This window comes from Electrophorus electricus, chromosome 5, assembly GCF_013358815.1.
Source record: "Electrophorus electricus isolate fEleEle1 chromosome 5, fEleEle1.pri, whole genome shotgun sequence".
NCBI lineage: Eukaryota > Metazoa > Chordata > Actinopteri > Gymnotiformes > Gymnotidae > Electrophorus > Electrophorus electricus.
The window spans coordinates 21,998,662-22,016,766 of NC_049539.1; the positions used below are offsets into that span (position 1 = coordinate 21,998,662).

At 40.7% G+C, this 18,105-nt stretch overlaps 3 long non-coding RNA genes and 1 pseudogene across 3 annotated transcripts; 2 read left to right on the forward strand and 2 right to left on the reverse strand.

Annotated features, from left to right (window-relative positions):
- LOC118241459 overlaps positions 1 to 18,105 on the forward strand; it is a 239,885-nt pseudogene that overhangs the window by 94,075 nt on the left and 127,705 nt on the right.
- On the reverse strand, positions 5,308 to 9,984 carry LOC118241400. Its single transcript, XR_004776053.1, has 5 exons — positions 9,946 to 9,984; positions 9,242 to 9,449; positions 8,213 to 8,391; positions 6,670 to 6,702; positions 5,308 to 6,267 (listed from the first exon to the last, which is right to left on the reverse strand). It is a non-coding gene; the product is annotated as an uncharacterized LOC118241400 (long non-coding RNA).
- Positions 10,345 to 14,197, reverse strand: LOC118241401. The gene is made up of 3 exons (XR_004776054.1): positions 13,744 to 14,197; positions 10,907 to 11,064; positions 10,345 to 10,372 (listed from the first exon to the last, which is right to left on the reverse strand). It is a non-coding gene; the product is annotated as an uncharacterized LOC118241401 (long non-coding RNA).
- On the forward strand, positions 13,057 to 16,681 carry LOC118241395. The gene is made up of 3 exons (XR_004776046.1): positions 13,057 to 13,169; positions 15,638 to 15,700; positions 16,642 to 16,681. It is a non-coding gene; the product is annotated as an uncharacterized LOC118241395 (long non-coding RNA).

Consider the following 18,105-nt stretch of genomic DNA (forward strand, 5'->3'; position numbering starts at 1 on the left):
AGAGGGAGGCGACCCAGACTCCAGATTGAGGGAGAGACAGTGGAACAGAGAGAGGGATGGGTGCACAGGCACCCAGACTCTGCATGGAAAGAGAAAGATGGAGAGAGAGAGAGAGAGATGGAGGGCCGCATGGCGACCCAGACTCCAGATGGAGTGAGAGAGAGAAATAGAGGGAGAGAGAGAAAGAGGGTGAGCCGCATGGGGACCTAAACTCCAGATGGAAAGAGAGAGAGAAATAGAGAGAGTAAGTAAGAAAATGTAAGTTCAAGTAAAAAAATGCAGCAATCATAAATTCTCCAACCCCAATCAACTTCAAAACACTCAACTGAATTTCCCTTAGAAATCTATATAAGGAAAAACAGGAAATTATTTTCCCTCCAAAACAACATGGAAGCTTCTCCACAAAAAAAATTCACAGGTAAGTTATTTTTCTCTTAACCTGTTTTACTTACTTCATTAAAATATACAAACGTTCCTGGCCAGATTATACTTAAACTCTAGTAATATATTATAAGAACAATATTTCTCTTCCTCTGCAGGTCCTCACTAAATAACACTATTTCCATGTTAACCATCACTTAATAAATCACATCATCAATAAAGTTTTACCAAACAATTCCTGTGTGTTCATTTACATGCACACATATATACACACACAGCACATGTGTATCTCCAGCACAGTCCATATGTACACACTGTGGTGGAGGGTAACTGTCACAAGACTTTACACTCATACTGTGTACATCTGTATCTCTGTCACTCCAACACTCAGAAAACAGAATGAGAAACCTTTCAGTTTCCAAAGATTTCCACCTGATTGGAAAGATTTCTGTAGATTTGTACAGAGTTTAACACAGTGAGGTTATGATTCCACAGCATGTGTAACTTGTAGAACAGTATTTATGTCATATGTACAGAAATCAACTGCAGCTCAGTCCTTTATTGGAGCATCATTTATTGTGTGTGGTGTGCGTATGTGTGTGTGTGTGTGTGGTGTCCTTTGTTGGAGCATCAGAGTGCTGGTTTACAGATTGTCATTTATACTGTGTGTGAGTGTCAGTGAGAGAGAGAGAGAGAGAGAGAGAGAGAGAGAGAGAGAGAGAGAGAGAGAGAGAGAGAGAGAGAGAGAGAGAGAGAGAGAGAGAGAGAGAGAGAGACAGGTGTATTGTGTGTCGGAATGAAGAAAGAGTGTGTGAGAGGTTGTGTGTGTGAAAGAAGTGTGTATGTGAAAGAGAGGTGTACAGTGCATGTTTGTGTGTGTGTTTGTGAGAGAGAAAGAGAGAGGTGGATTGTGTGTGTTCGTGTGAGTGTTGTGTGCGTGAGACAAAGTGAGAGTGTGTGACAGAGAGAGATGTGTAGCGTGTATGTGTGAGAAAGAGAAATGTAGTGTGTGTAAGAGTATTTGTGTGAGAGAAAGCGAAAGGTGTAGAGTGTGTCAATGTGTGTGTGTGTGTGTGTGTGTGTGTATGAAAGTGTAGCGGTTAAACATTTTAATAAATTGTCAGTAACAGTTGATAAGGTTAATTGGGGCACGACCCTGATTAACAGGGACATTTTTTAATGAATTTTAAATAATTTATTAGTGATTAATAATTCAGTCTCGAATCATGAGAGTCGCCAATCTGATATGTCATTATTGCGGGCGTCTACCAAACATTATAATATCACTCTGGGCTCGCACACGTTATAATCAAAGTATGTTTATTGAATAAGCAGAGATAAGAAAAACAATCATTGACTAGGATTCTATTAATGAGTCTAGTTCACTAGACTCACTATAACTATCATAACCATGTGAAAATGATCACTGATGATTTGTGGTGAATAAAAGTAGCTAACTAGGCTAATAACGAAAAAAGAAAAGTGAAACTGTGTTAAGCAACCTGTGGGAATGCCCAACCAGCAATCTACTACTATCTAATCAACCAAACAAGACCAACGAATTAAACTTATTAATCAAACAAGAGTCGTGGTGAGAGAACACGAGTGAAGTGCAATAGATGTGTCAGGGGGAAAAGGGGAAACCAAGCAGCTGAAGGGGGAACTAATTCTAGGAGTGAGGAGGTTGTATCACAGGTGAGAGGAAAGAGTTAACTAATCTAATCTGATGTATAAACAAAAAAGTTACTAAAGTTACAACCGGTAACATAAAAAGGGAAATGCCTGTTCTCACGACTCACTGGCGCTCGACCACGTAAAACCGTCTTGGTGGCACAGAGAGAGAGAACCAGCTTTCCATTCCCATATACACTGCACACATTGAACATCTACCTGCGTTGGTGTGTCCATTTAATTTTTTCTGTGTGCTTCCTCAAATATTTTAACTGTTTGTGTACATCTGTAACGGTGAGTGGTAAGGAGGCAGACGCATGTGCGGAGAAGAGCAAGCTTTATTAAGGGCAAATCCAGAGTCGTAGTCATTAGGATAGTCCAGGGTCATAGAGCCAACACGGAGATTTACAGGGATACATTATAAATCAAAACACATGAAGGCAAACAAGGGAAGCAGGCAGTAACAGAGGCTTGGAAACACGAAGGCTAAGACAAACAGTCAGACTAGGATACACAGAGTACAAACTTACAGATACAGATATGGGCTTTCAAAAATATCCAAACATTCAAACATCCAATACAACCACATTTAATAAACAGCCAAGACACAGAGAGTAAGACGGTTTAAATCAGGAACTTAACAAGACTAGAAACAAGGAACAGGTGTGGAAAACAGATGAGGGGCAGAGAAAACGAAACCAAGAAATGGAACAACTAGGAAGTAAAAGAAAACAGACACGATCGGGAAACCACGGAGACAGTGATGCCAGGAGGGTGGACATACGTGACAACATCCAAAAGCCAACATGAAACACACTGCTGATATGATCTACAGAGTCATACACAAGTTTCAGACTCTCTCTCCTGGCGCCCCAAACTTCATAATGGGAGATTTTAATCATTGTAATATGAGAGAGACTATCAAAGATGTCCAGCAGTACATTACCTGCCCTACCAGAGGAAATAAAATCCTGGACCATGGTCATGCGTCTATAAAAATGCCAATAGAGCATCCAGGAACCCTCACTGGCTGTATGTGACCACCACACTGTTCATCTGGTCCCAGTATATAGACCATAGACCAGTATATAGATGCTGTTACTGGGAGGTGGAGTGGAGTGAAGATGCTGCTATAGCAGTGACATATAAAGGAATCAGCAGGAAAGGAGTCACAGATGACTGTGTGTTTGAATTCAATGTAAAGTCCTGGAGTCTGTACTGCTATGACAACAGTTACACTGTCTGGCACAATAAGAAGAGAACTGACATCTCTGCTCCCACCTCCAGCTCCAACAGAGTAGGAGTGTATCTGGACTGGCCTGCCAGCACTCTGTCGTTTTACAGTGTCTCCTCTCACACACTCACACACTTACACACATTCCACCCCACATTCACTGAGTCCCTCTATGCAGGGTTTAGATTTTGGTGGTCTCATTCCTCAGTGTGTGTGAGAGAGCTAGGATAGCCTCCTGTGTCCTGGAGCAACACCAGAGTCTGCAGGGAAACACACACTCCTCTACACACACAACTGGTGAACATCATAATACACACATGCTTGTTGAGTATAAAACACATACCCACACACACACACGTTACATCTCTCGCAGTATACACTACCTCACGAACACACACACACACACACACACACACACACACACACACACACACACACACACACACACACACAATGCAATCATAACCTCACTGTGTTAAACTCGCTGTACAAATCTACACATTAAACATGGAACTCTTTGGAAACTGTGAAAGGTTTTTCATTTTGTTTTCTGTGTGCTGGACTGATACAGGTGCAGATGTTGTACACAGTATGAGTGTAATGCCTAAAGGATTTTTACAATAAAATACTGTCAACACTCAAAATCTCATACCATAACAACAAAACAGCACACACTGCTGAAACTGGTACCTCCACAGATAAATAAACCAAAAACAACTATCCAACAGCTAAATAACCCCTCAGCCTCAAGTTCGCCACAGCCAATTAGCCATCACCACAAATTACCCCACAGTCCCTCATTAACAACCAAATCAGCCAAATTGCCCTCAACAAATTCCCCCACAGCTTAAAAACCCCTCAGCAACAGTTACACCATTACACTAATAGCCCTCAATCACAACTACCCCAACAGGTAAATACCCACTCATCCTCAACCACCCCACAGCCATAGCAACACACTAGCAACCACTTGACACTCCATCGTAACCTCCTAGCAAGACCATGGCAACCAATTGGGAACCCATAGCAGTGACCAGAGATACCACAGCAACAACCTAGTGAGACCATATCAACCACTCTGTAATACCCTAACAACCACCTGGGATACCATAGGAAGCACCTATCAAGATCTATAGCAACCACCTAGCAAGACAATAGCAACCACTTGGGACTCCACAGCAACCACATAGCAACTACCTAGGAATGGCTCAATAGTATTCAGGATTTCATTTTATATGTAAACTGCATTTGATATTTCACAGTATCAACATTAAAAAAACATTAAACAACCCCTCATCTTCAACTACCACTCAGCCATTTAACCCTCAACCAAATTTACCCCCACAACAAAATATCCCACAACATTTACCCTAGCAACTCCATAGCAACATCTTGGCAACATCCAAAACAACCATCTAGGGACTCCATAGCAACCACCTATCAAGACCATAGAAGCAAATTGGTAACACCTTAGCAACCACATTTATTATACTAATAGATAGTCCATGATTTAGGTCATATAAAAATAATAAACTGATTTTTAAATCTACCCTACATAAATGCTGTTTAAACATGATATTTTAGCTGTTGAGACATATTGTAGTCAGCTTTTAATCTAATGTCACCAAGTTGCCCCCTTTCATTACTGTAACGTCACGGAAGGGCGTGGAGCAGGACGCACAGACTTCTCACGGCTTGTGAAACATTTAATGACACAAAACATAAAGACGATGGTGGCACTCACAAATAACATTAACAACCAGCATAGACACACTTAACACTAATGACTTTAACATTAACACAAGCTAGTCAAACAAGGTTACTAATATCACATTTGGACGCTAACAAACAAACATCAACACACTACATCAACAATGACCAACACACTGCACACTTTGACACGGGTTTATATACATTTAGACAAGACGAGGTGCAGGTGTGTGCAGGCGTGGCCATAAACACAGATCCTCTCGCTGCACGTGGCGGGCCAAACCACGTGACTTGCGGAGGCGAGCGTTCCATGATAGTTAGCAGTTACCGCCAGTGTTTCTATACTTGTCATTTGTCTTTTTTCTAATGTCACTGTGTAAGAGCCAAATAATTTCCCCACATTACGTCATCATTGTATAAGAGCCAAAATTCTTCACAGAAATGCTTGAGTCAAATTACTTCATTTAATTCATCTTACATTCAGACTGGCCACAGTTGCTCTGGTGGCTGAATACTGAAGGTTTTGCATTATCCCTGCACATGTACATTTAGATGGTAAAAAGTCATGACAGTTTTATGAAGTGTTTAAGATGGAAAAAAAGGCCAAGCCACAAATTTAATTCTTGACACTGAGATGACGTGAGGTAATCTGAAACTACAGAAATATAAATGTGGACATCAGTGTACATTTACAGCATTTGATGACTTACAGAAGTGCTTTGTAGTCTCTATCAAATACAGATGCTCAGGTGAAAATAGAGAGGTAAGTGTCAATAATACTCAGGCTAAAGTCCAGCATAGAGGGGAACTTGACTGTGGACCAAAATTTCATAATTATGTTATGCATTATCCGTTATGAATTAATATGTTCTTAGTGTGTTTACCCTTTTATTAGCAGCAAATACCCTGAGTATACATATGCATTAGGGATCCCTTGCATTACATGTGTTTAAACAGAATCCAATATGACATATGACCAGTTGTAAAAAGACTGCATTCTGAAGTTAACTGACTATGCATTCTGAAGTTAGGTGACTAACCAACATGTCTTGCACTGAGTACAGGTCAAGATCCATTGGTCTGTGCACAACAATGCTCATATGACAAAAGCATTTAAATTTCATATATGTATTGTTCATTTACATGTTTAAGTACACTGATATTTTCATATAATGAACAATCTCAGTAACTTCAGAACCACCCTAGTTATGCAGAAATGGAACCCCAGTTATGCAGAAACTTTCTACTCACTTTTAATGGAACTGGCAGACCTATGGACATACAAACACAAAAGAGAAATATTTAAACTTATGAAATGTCTAAAACAATATGTTTTATCTTGCAAACAATGTCTATTAACTAAATGATACTAAATGCTTGTAAACATTTTATGTGATTTCTTTCAACTCATATGACCCTGCTTTATATGAAGAGTGCATTTTGAACAGTTACTGAAAGAACGAGTGAGCTATCTGATGCTTCCATATACACCTATAAGTTAATTTATTACATCTTGATCTACTGACTGCAGGTGTAATGGCAACCTGCAAACAAGCATCAGAACAGAGACACATTCATTTCCATCATGTCATACTAAGGTCACTCCATACAGTACATAATTAGGCCCACATGTCAATGTTATGAATTATGAATTTGTATCAAATTGCACTTACACAAACCGTCAAGTGTCTCACCAGCTGTTAAACCTGCAAGCAGTGTAACAAAAGACAAACAAAATAAGAAATTTGACAAAAAGTTACCTTAACAGGCTACAGTATCACTACTAACAGCTATAGCTAAATACTATAACAGTCACAGATTAATATGAAAGCTTCATCTTACTTTTAGGTGTCATGGTACGGCCCCTCCCACCTCAAGTCTGCGTGCGTGAGCGTGTCTGTGTGTTCGTATTGCCACGCCCTCTTGTGTTGTGCACCTGACCCTTGTTGTGTGTAGTTGTCATGAGTGTATATAAGTCTCGTTTCGTATCGTCAAAGTTGTCGGTGTTTGATCCAAGTGTTAATACGTGTATGTTTAATGTGTAAATAAAACGTATGCTTATGTTCGACGTGCCTCGTCCCCGCATCCTGCTTTATCCTCGTCCGTCACAGAAACACCGACCTACCAAGGATGCCTGGGAAAGGCAAAAAGAAGAAGGAAAAGAAGGGAAGTCAATGCCCTCCCACAGCACGTGTAGTGAGGTCTCCCGTGGTCCTGGGCACCCTCCTGACTCCAGGTGCAGATCCAGGTACGGAAGCAAGGGAGGTGTACGGAACCCCCGGCGGGGGACCTGGACTAGTACAACGCCTTCCAGTACTCGGAGTCGGACTCTGTGGACTCATACTGTCCAGCGGAGAGGCCTTCCCTCATCCTGGCCTCGCTCCAAGGAACTACCGGGAGGGAGGAACCTGCTGAACAATTTTGGGGGGGCCCTGTGTATGGTCTGGGTTCGAACGGTGCAGAGTCCTATGGAGAACAGCCGGATCAGGAGGACCGCTACTGGGAGATGGAGTCTGCTGGGTTCCTACGATCCCTACCTGGACGATCATATGGGAGACAAAGATTATGGAGAGACAGAGGAGTGCAGCGACGTCTGTCTGCAGTCGGAAAGTTGTTCCGATTGTGAGGAGGAAACTTCTATGGAAGTAGAGTACCCTCATAGGGATCTTCTCTCCCACAGCGACACCAAAAGTTCACACAGCAAGGAGCCTCCAGCACCCAAGGCACCACCCAGGACATGCCGCCCAGGTGCGAGCTAGCGAACAGAGGCGGCTAGCAGGGAGGCACTGTTGTCAAATATGGACACTCCCCCGCTTGAGGCGAGGAGCTCTAGAGCGTATGCACCTACGCCGAAGCCTTGTACAGGCAAAAAGGCAGAGGCACCAGTACCAGAACTGGGACAGTGGCCGCTACCTAGGCTGGCGAGGGACACTTCCCACCAGGATGGTCAGTCTTTGACCCAGCCGACGACTGGGGGACTGGCTGGAGTTCCTCCCCCCTTCCCTGGGCTCTTGAATTTGTGTGGGGTCATTCATGTGCCTGTGCCTGTCATCGTGTCTGTCCCGATTACACTAAATGTACCGGTCGATTTGTTCCTCTTTGTGTCTGTGCCTCTTAGTGTGTGCGTCCCTGTCTGTCATCGTCTTGGTCCCTGTCTTTCCCCCGCTGCCCTGTTTGCGCTGGCCCGTGGCGGGTTGTCTGGTCCTTCAACGTCACCTTTTGGCGTTGGTCTCGGGGCCGCAGCCCGGTAGGCTGACGCGCCAGGAGTCACGCCCTTGAGGGGGGGCTCTGTCCCGGTATGGCCCCTCCTCCCTCAAGTCTGCGTGAGTGTGGGTGTCCTGCTTAGCCCTCGTCTGTCACATTAGGAAATATGAAGTTTAACGCTATCTGTGAACCTATGGAAAGAGAAACACACCATTATCTGAACGCAGTGATTATAAAAGCATAATATTAACAAAGGGCTGAGACATTGTCTCATTTACCCAGATACAAATAGGCTTTAGCTAGTTAATATTTTTGTATGCGTACTGTTATGTACCTGTCCAAGCTTATAACTGCATTTTACAGAGTTCAGATCATCAATGGTCAGTTTCTGAACACTACTAACCAGACATTTGTTTAGATTATAAACCATTTTCAACAAAGTGTTAGCACTGTCATGGCAGTGGCAGTGCTGTGAAACATCAGTAACAGTAGTGTTGCCGGGGTTTCATATGTGCCAGTGTCATTGGTAGGTTAAGAAAAATAAAATACTGCTGACCTGGGATCAGAAACGGACAAGTCATAATGTACTAGACGATGGTTAACCTAAACCGTGTATGGAAACAGACAGGATATAGTCTTTAACTGAACATCTACAAGCTGTATCTACAAGGTAGGTGTTTCTATTAATGTGGCTGGAGAGTGTATAGATTTTTGCTGGTTGGCCAGTGTAACTTGCAAAAACAAGCAATTTTGTGGAATACTCTCTTATGATTCAGCCAGTAGCTAATTAGGTCTCGTTTAAATATCTATCATATTGCTTTGCACTGGCACATGGAATAAGTAAATTATAGTTGTGTAGACATAAAATGATTGATAGCACATTCCTGAGTCAATTTGGACTTGTCCCAAAGGTACAGCTGCTGCTATACCTTGTAAGTTTATTTTGGCTAGCCCATAAAAATCTTTAGTTTCTTAATCCTTTTCCACCTGCACCTTTACAAACTTACAATTTAGGAAAAAAGAGAGAAAAAACTGACTTACCTTCATAGCTGTATGGGTAGTGGAACTAAACTGAATGTCTTCTTTGTTTTTTTCTAATATAGAGATGGCTGATTTCCAGGTCATCCGACAGGCTGATTTTGTGTAGTGCAACTTCTCTCCAGAGAGACACATGCGTGCTTTTTTCCTGGAAGCAGCCCAAGTGGTCGGGCTGAAACGGCCCCATCTTTTGGAGTTTTATGGTAGTCAACTTTAAAAAACAAATTAATAATAAAAAGACGAGGCTATTTAACATAATATTAATTGTTTTAATACATAATTAATAGACCACATCCAATTACATTCTCAAATACTGAAGATGCCATTGTATTAAAAGGCAAAATCAACATTTGCTGTGGTGCTTCCCTGACTCACAGTTTATGTAAGAAAGTGTATTGTTAGCCATATGATATTTGGAAATGATTTCATAGACAGTATTTATATAAATGTTCTTAGATACAATATATAAAATTCATTTACACTCTGCTATTGTGAGGACACCAATGGACAAGATTTAAACAGTCAATCGAGTTTAGAGTTTAAAAACAAACATTTGTGCAAGTATCATGTTTGTCATTTCAGTAATGGTTTGTTAGGGTCGGTATAAGATATGTGCAGATTAAGATTAAGGTTAAATTTATCTCTTATGACACTAAGGGTCATAGCACATATTTAATTAGGCTAATATTTTTACAAATAATACTTACACTGACAACCCTCCTTGAGAGTGCACACTAGTCTGCTTTCCAGTCAGGAAGGTCTTTATAGGTTGGGGAGGGAGGACAGACAGCACTGCGGCATTATACTTCCAGATCTAAAGATACCGTGACCTCATCTGTTATAAACACTCCTGTGGATGGACTGAAATACATTTTAGAGCTACCATATTTTTCTGATAAATTGTAACTATTGAAATAAGACAACCAATTCGATGACAATCATCATTTTTTTAAATGGGCCACTACAAAATGCTCCCCATCAGAGAGAGCACAAGTATCAACCCTCTTGGTGGACTTAACCAGCACACCTTCCACTAATGTGTATGTCTCTGCTCTCTCAGCTGTATATGTAGCCACTCACCTCACCCTCACAGGCACTGGCCTGGAATATGGAGATGCCAGTTTGGAAAACATTCTAAGGGATCAAGAGAAACAAACCAAAATTAATGCTAAAATTGATGCCTAAACATTTTTTAAATCAGCATTAATGTACATTACTCAGGACTGTGTTAATAACATGTGTTTGAAAATGGACTTTGATAAAAGGAGCTTCTTTGCAGTTAACCAGATAACTCTGTATCCCCAGCTAGTGAAGCTTAAGTGCTATTTAATTGTTGTTTGAAATAACAATCAGTCATTTTCAGTAGCACAGGTCATTGTACCGCAAATGTTAACTTCAGATGAAGTGGAAAGGACTTCATTAACTTCATTCATTCATTCACCCACAACTGATAACCAAGATGTCTGAGAGAAAACTTGCACTGTGTCCGACACAGACAGGTTAACGAGCAGCTAGTTAGCTCGGTCTGTTGGTCTGGCCACTAACTTTGCCCATTAAATCTCACTTTTACAGTAAAGTCTGGACGTACCGAGATGGGGAATAATAGAAAGAAATTGAGCGCAACAAATTGAAGGGAAAATGTAAAAAAGGGAGCCTGGCTTCACTTACCGAATGCTTTAAGTCAGAAGTGTGGCAGGATGCTGGGACAGCAACGGGAGAGCCAATAAAAATTGGAGAAGCACGTTGGAACAGACCAATGGTGCTCTGCGGCGTTTTGGAGAATATTGGAACAGGCCAATGAGAGGACGCAAGCTCTCTGGAACACACTGGAACAGAAAATCAGGGTCAGTGGAATGAGTCAACATATTGAGACGGACAGACCCACAAAAGATAAAGAAAATGAAAGCTAAACACGATAGAACCAATACACTGACAGAAACACAACTGGGAACAGGTTACAAGGCAACAACATGAAATGAAGAACACAGGCGACATGAACAGCAAACATGATAGGACCTTAGTATAAATGGAGGCTTAGTACAATGAACACAGGCTGAGTGAACAATAACCAGCGACAAGACTGGAGAGACACTAGAAATATATACACAAGTTAACAAGGAATATACACACGAGTTAACAAGGAACATATACACGAATTAACAAGGAACAACTAGAAACAGGAGAAAACAGGCAGAACAACCAGACAAGGGGGAGTAACAGAAAAATCAAAACAAAGAAGCTCATGGAAAGAAAACCAAGTTGGAAAGCCAAAACAGAGCTTGACAGGATTGCTAAAGTGACCGAGATGACAGGGAGGTGACAACCGTGACAATGCAGAGTAATAATAATAATAATAATTACTCAGATATGCAGGAATATACAGTGCAATAATAATTACTCAAACATGCAGGAACATAGAGAGTAAAAGTTACTCAGGCCTACAGGAACATATAATTATTCAGTCATATAGGAAGAGTGTTCCAAAGTAGGACACTGAAGGCACTGACGTTTATACCTAAAATGTTTGTTGAAAGACATTTACTCTACAACACAGTGCTCCAATATTCCATCATCATCACCATCATCATCATCAGTCTTTTCACCCTCGTTGAAGCACACTGGGATGTGACGCAGCTTACATATGTAGTACAGACCTCATCCTGTATCTCATCATCACTACATATGTAGTACAGACCTCATCCTGTATCTCATCATTACATATGTAGTACAGACCTCATCCTGTATCTCATCATTATATATGTAGTACAGACCTCATCCTGTATCTCATCATTACATATGTAGTACAGACCTCATCCTGTATCTCATCATTACGTATGTAGTACAGACCTCATCCTGTATCTCATCATTACATATGTAGTACAGACCTCATCCTGTATCTCATCATTACATATGTAGTACAGACCTCATCCTGTATCTCATCATCACTACATATGTAGTACAGACCTCATCCTGTATCTCATCATTACATATGTAGTACAGACCTCATCCTGTATCTCATCATTACATATGTAGTACAGACCTCATCCTGTATCTCATTACATATGTAGTACAGACCTCATCCTGTATCTCATCATTACGTATGTAGTACAGACCTCATCCTGTATCTCATCATTACGTATGTAGTACAGACCTCATCCTGTATCTCATCATTACGTATGTAGTACAGACCTCATCCTGTATCTCATCATCATTACGTATGTAGTACAGACCTCATCCTGTATCTCATCATCATTACATATGTAGTACAGACCTCATCCTGTATCTCATCATTACATATGTAGTACGTATTAATACTACTATATAGTAGTATTTATTTAGGTAGTTTGTTAGTTATCTATGTATTTATTTCCAGCTTTTAAAACTGTTCTGTTGCATCGAAAAGCATGACATTTGTTGTTTCAATAAAAGCAACTAATAAAACCAAATGGACTGTTGTGCATGTCATTAAAATCTCATTGCTGATTTGGGTACATACATCCAGGGTTTGGCAGAATACTTTGATGGTTGAATAATGTGATGTATTCTATTACAATACATAAAACAGTAATTTATTCAGAATACATTTAGAATGCATCCAGAACACATCTTACTAAGTCACATTTAAGAGCAAAAATATTTTATATATTTTAAATTGAAGTTCTAAATTGTGAACAGCTTATCATTAAACAAAACTGATAAAATGCCATCAATTTATGACTTTAGAAATTAAAGAATTATAAATAATTATTATTATTATAATAGTGCTTTTATAAAATACTCTACCTTATTTGATGGTAAAAGTTAAAAGTGTTCAAGCTTCAAAACGCTTTTTCTATTTCCGGCTCTGTGGTCACTCTAGAATGAATCAAGCACGAGCACAAATCCATTGGTTTCATTTCTGAAGCGCGAGGTTCAAGTGTGACATTTAGCGGTGAGTTTAAAAGTGTTTGTATGTCGATGTACTTCTGATTACCGTCCAAATATGCGCGCTAGCTGTCAGAAAGTCTGATTTATGAACGCAACTAGCCAGCTACATAGATAATAAGTTAATATGTAATGTTTAGTGCAGCTGTTTTAAAGTTTGCATGTCTGCTAAGAACTCTGGTTGGTCTCGCGGACTGTTGAACGGGTTCATGTGTTCATTTAGGGACTTTAGCTCGTGCACTGAGCGATAGTAGCTGTTCTGCCTTCTTATGCTGCAGTTCAGTAGATGGACTGTGTGTCTCCTGCGTGCAGTTACCTCAGTAAATGCGTTTGGTAGGAGGTCATGTCCATGTGGCGTACAAACCTTTATTGCTATTAAATAATAATATTCAAAATATTCTTAATAATAATAATAATAATAATAATAATAATAATAATAATATTGAAAAACACTGTCTCATTCTGTACTTAACCAGTGGGTATCACTACCTCTACTTTTTAAATCACATTTTTCTCCGGAACAATATTTCCGAGGTCGTTAGATAAACAGCCCAAGTACGAATGTTGCTACATAAACTCACCGGTCACTTTATTAAGAACACCGGCCTTGCACATACAGTAACTGTCTACTTTAGTACATACTGTAACGCTTGGAGTTAGTCCTGTTTAAATTATACTCCAACCCAGATGAGCAGATCTTTGGAACTGGTAGAGAGAAGCGTGTGAAGCACGTGGAGGAGATGCGGAGCAGAATCACTTAGTTTAGTAGTAAACTTGCTGGATTATTCACCACGTGACACAGGCTGGCTCCTGGAGTATTGTAGACAGCTCATACATGAGTTGTAAAAACATCCAAAGCTCATAATGCGTTACTAAAGAAGTAAATAACGATAAATGAAGATCTGGGTCCAGCAACGTCCGTCACGCACAGTACAAAACCAACTCTTCCGCGTGGCCTACGTGCACACGCCTTTTACGTAAACGTAACTTAAGGGGACAGTCCGCAAATTACTGACCGTTACAATTCTCCTGTTTTATAGGTGCATTACAGACTAATTGATTCCGCATGTCGCCAGGAACATCTTATCAGCCCAAAGAAAAACTGTTTCAGGTTTATTTCCGTGTTTGCCACGTACATTTAAGACTGGTAACAGTGCATCCACAGGCGGAGAGTTTCAGGTGTTCTGGGTCATGAAGTCTTTCATGAGCTGGATCAGATGGGAAACTGTGCAGGGCGGTGGGTCCCCAGAACCGGATTAAGAACCTCATGTGTGTTAAGAATATTCAGACAGGATTCATTTGACATGGCCAGGTGCGGTAATGTAATAATTTCCCTCGTTCTTTAGTGATTTTACTCTCGCCATGTCAGTCATTTTACCTACTGCAGCGTCTGCAAAAATTCTTGCACCTTTTTCAAGTTTCATGTTTCAAGTTTCAAGTTTAATTTCCTGCTGTAAATGGCGGTTTTCTGTAATTTCGGGGGTTGTTAAGTTTTGGCGCTTTTTTCTCCAATCACGGAAGTTCTTAAGGAGGCAAATGACCTTTCAGAAGTTTTAAGTAAATTCCCCTACACGTATGTAATTCTGTGCAGATATGTGAAAAATATTTACTGGTTTCTTTCAACGAAAGCTACGTATCACACGTGGATGTTTTAGTGAGATGGTAACACGTAAATCCAGTAGCCACTGACATGTCTGTAATTTATGCTGAGGTTTCTGATCCTGTGTGTGAGTCTGTCATACACTCTAGAGGTCTTGTGGTAAAGTTGCTTTACATACATGACTGGAAAATTAGTCCCGTCTGATGAGTAGTTTAGTGTTGCCAGAAATATCAAACACAGCATGACTGCTGCAAATAAGGGAACTGAACAGTGACACAATGTACTGGCAGGCAGGACTGTGATGTTCTGGACCCTGGACTAACCCCCTCTGGTAAAGGAGGATTACTGTGCTGCTGAGGTGTAGTAGGGTTTAGTCCTGTTTCTACTGTGGGATAGATGGTGCTTTAGTCCTGTTTCTTTTATGGCAGGTGGTGTAATCAGGGTACTGTAAATAAGTGACTTTTTTCCTAATAGTGATCACTGTGAGATTTACTCAGCTGCTCCTACCTGTACAGTACTGACTGGGTTCTCCTGTCTCCTCTGTACAGTACTGACTGGGTCCTTCTGTCTCCTCTGTACAGTACTGACTGGGTTCTCCTGTCTCCTCTGTACAGTACTGACTGGGTCCTCCTGTCTCCTCTGTACAGTACTGACTGGGTCCTCCTGTCTCCTCTGTACAGTACTGACTGGGTTCCCCCTGCCTCCTCTGTACAGTACTGACTGGGTCCTTCTGTCTCCTCTGTACAGTACTGACTGGGTTCTTCTGCCTCCTCTGTGCAGTACTGACTGGGTTCTCCTGTCTCCTCTGTACAGTACTGACTGGGTTCTCCTGTCTCCTCTGTACAGTACTGACTGGTTCTCTTTTGTCTCCTCAGTCATGCTATTCTGCAGCAGATGTCACTTTGTTTTGCTGTTACAGCTGCTGACAGTCATAGCAGGTAAATGGTCAAAACAGGTTCTCTTAGGTCATCAGAATTTCATCTTTGATTTTGGTGTGTTAACTGAACTATTGGACTTGCTTGACCTTTATGTATTATTTAATCATCTTTATATTACATAAAATTGAGAGTCAGCTGGCTAAGGTAGCATGTACATAGACAGTAGTGTTTTATTAATAACACGGAGAACACGGAGAAGGGCCAGGCTGCTATAGGCCCACCCCCAGAGTCAAAATTATTTAATTCATGAATTTAATTGGACAGATTCCCTGTCATTTTGCTAATAGACTTGCATTTCAGAACCCTTTAATTAAAAGCTCACCAGAATGGTCATGTAGACACAGACATAGAAGGCACAGATGTCCCTGCAGCCGTACTAATGAGCAGTATCAGTCAGTTCTGCTCTTACATAGAAATGCATGTTTGAGTATCCAAGAATATTTAAGTAGCCTGACTGAATGGGTTGATATTTTTAGTTTTACTTTATTTATAGAGAGAGCATGATACCAGTTTTTCTCTGCTGATCTGATACTGATATCTTGCATTTGAATGTTGCCTGATAAAATATCAGATCTGTATTGCTTTCATTAAAAGCCACTGAGGGACTGTGGTTCAGTTGTGTAGGGAATTATTTTAGTGTGGGATGTATTATATATGCTGTATCATGCATGGATATGACAAAAAATAAATTAACATTCTAAAGAACAATAAATATTTTTACAAGTTGATATTTATTGCATTGATAGGAAACATTGGGTCATTTTCCTCTATAAATAAATGACAGTCTAATATTTTTGTTTGATTTGTTTGTCTTTATCCACTTTCAGGACTTGTTTGACAATCTGAAGTTTTAGTTCATATATATGCAGAAATATCGAAACTTCTAAAGAGTTCATAAACTTTCATAACGTTTTAAACTCTTTTCTTAATGTCTCTTTCAGGCTCTTTTCCTTCAGTAAAGGTGAATCTTCATGATGCTGCTACTCTCCCCTGCACTCAGACGTGTTCTGGTCTGGTCACATGGACTGTGTCCTATAAACAACTTGACATTCTGGCTCAGTGTAACCAGACATCCTGCCAGTCAGGGGAGGGATTTCACATGTCCCATGATCAGTACCTGAAGGGAGATCTCTCCCTCACCATCACTGATGCCGATTACACTAAGAAGACCTGGTACACCTGCAGCTGTAATGGGAAAGACATCTGTGATGTGAGTCTACAGATAGAGGGTAAGTGTCCTCATGGATTACCTAGTTATTGTTACTAAACCATTATTTATGTAGACAGAGAGAATTTTATTTATCTGTGGTAAATAAAGTAGATCATAGAATTGTAAACTTCAAATATCAGATATGTGGGGAAAAACAGAAGGAGCTTGTATGTAATGTTTAAATGTTTATATCAGATTTGTAATTCTGAGGTTACATGGTCAAATCAGTTGTATATTACATTGAAGTTTCTAATTGTTTTTTTCCACAGCCCAGAATTCCTCAATTCAGATTAAGCCTGGTGAACCTCTGGTGCTGGATTTGCTCATATCAGAGTCAGTGGAGGTGATTTATAACAGCAAAGGTGCAGCTGCTCCCTCTAGTGGACAGATCTGTACAGTGGCTGGACACTCACTGAAGTGTAAACCTGAATACACTCGGAGAGTGTCGCTCATCTCTGCTGTGGAGCTGCAAGGAACCACACCATCTGATAGTGGAGTTTACAGCATCAGAGACACTAAGAATGAAGAGATTATACAGACATACACAGATACTGTGGAAGGTAAGTGTGGTTACTGTGATTTTAATGTTGCCTAGAATTACTATGTTGGGGAGGGGGTTGTGCATAGTATCAGTAACTATGTTTACATGCACATCAGTGCTTCAGTATTAGTTTGACTATGAATGCTAGGATCATGTCAACAGCATGAACTGAGTGTCATAGTTTGAGGTCTTGGTCTTAGTTGAGGTCCTATTTATTAAGCATATCCCCAATAGAGCATGTGGACCTGGTTGATTTTCACTGGACTCTTTGTGGTGGATTCTCACATGGACACTCTTGGATCCAGCCACTGATGTTTTACGGCACTTGGTGTGATACCTGCTTACTCATACCAAAACAATCATGAGTTATTGAGTGATGAGTCAGAAAAATTGAAGTGTTGGTATTTGAAGGTGTTACAACCCTGTTTGCGTTATGGGTAGGGTTATTTGTGTTTGTTTACATTTATCTTACATCCTATGGCTCCTCCCCTTCATGATGCTCCTCCTCCACCTGATCAAGTCTTCTGTCCTGTGCTGGAATTGTCCTGGGCTGCTGCCTCATTCTACCGCACGCATAAGGGGAAGCCCGGGAAGAAGCAACAGGCTGCGATTCATATCCACTGCTGCTGTGGCTGCTTGTGTTTGTTCAGTGAG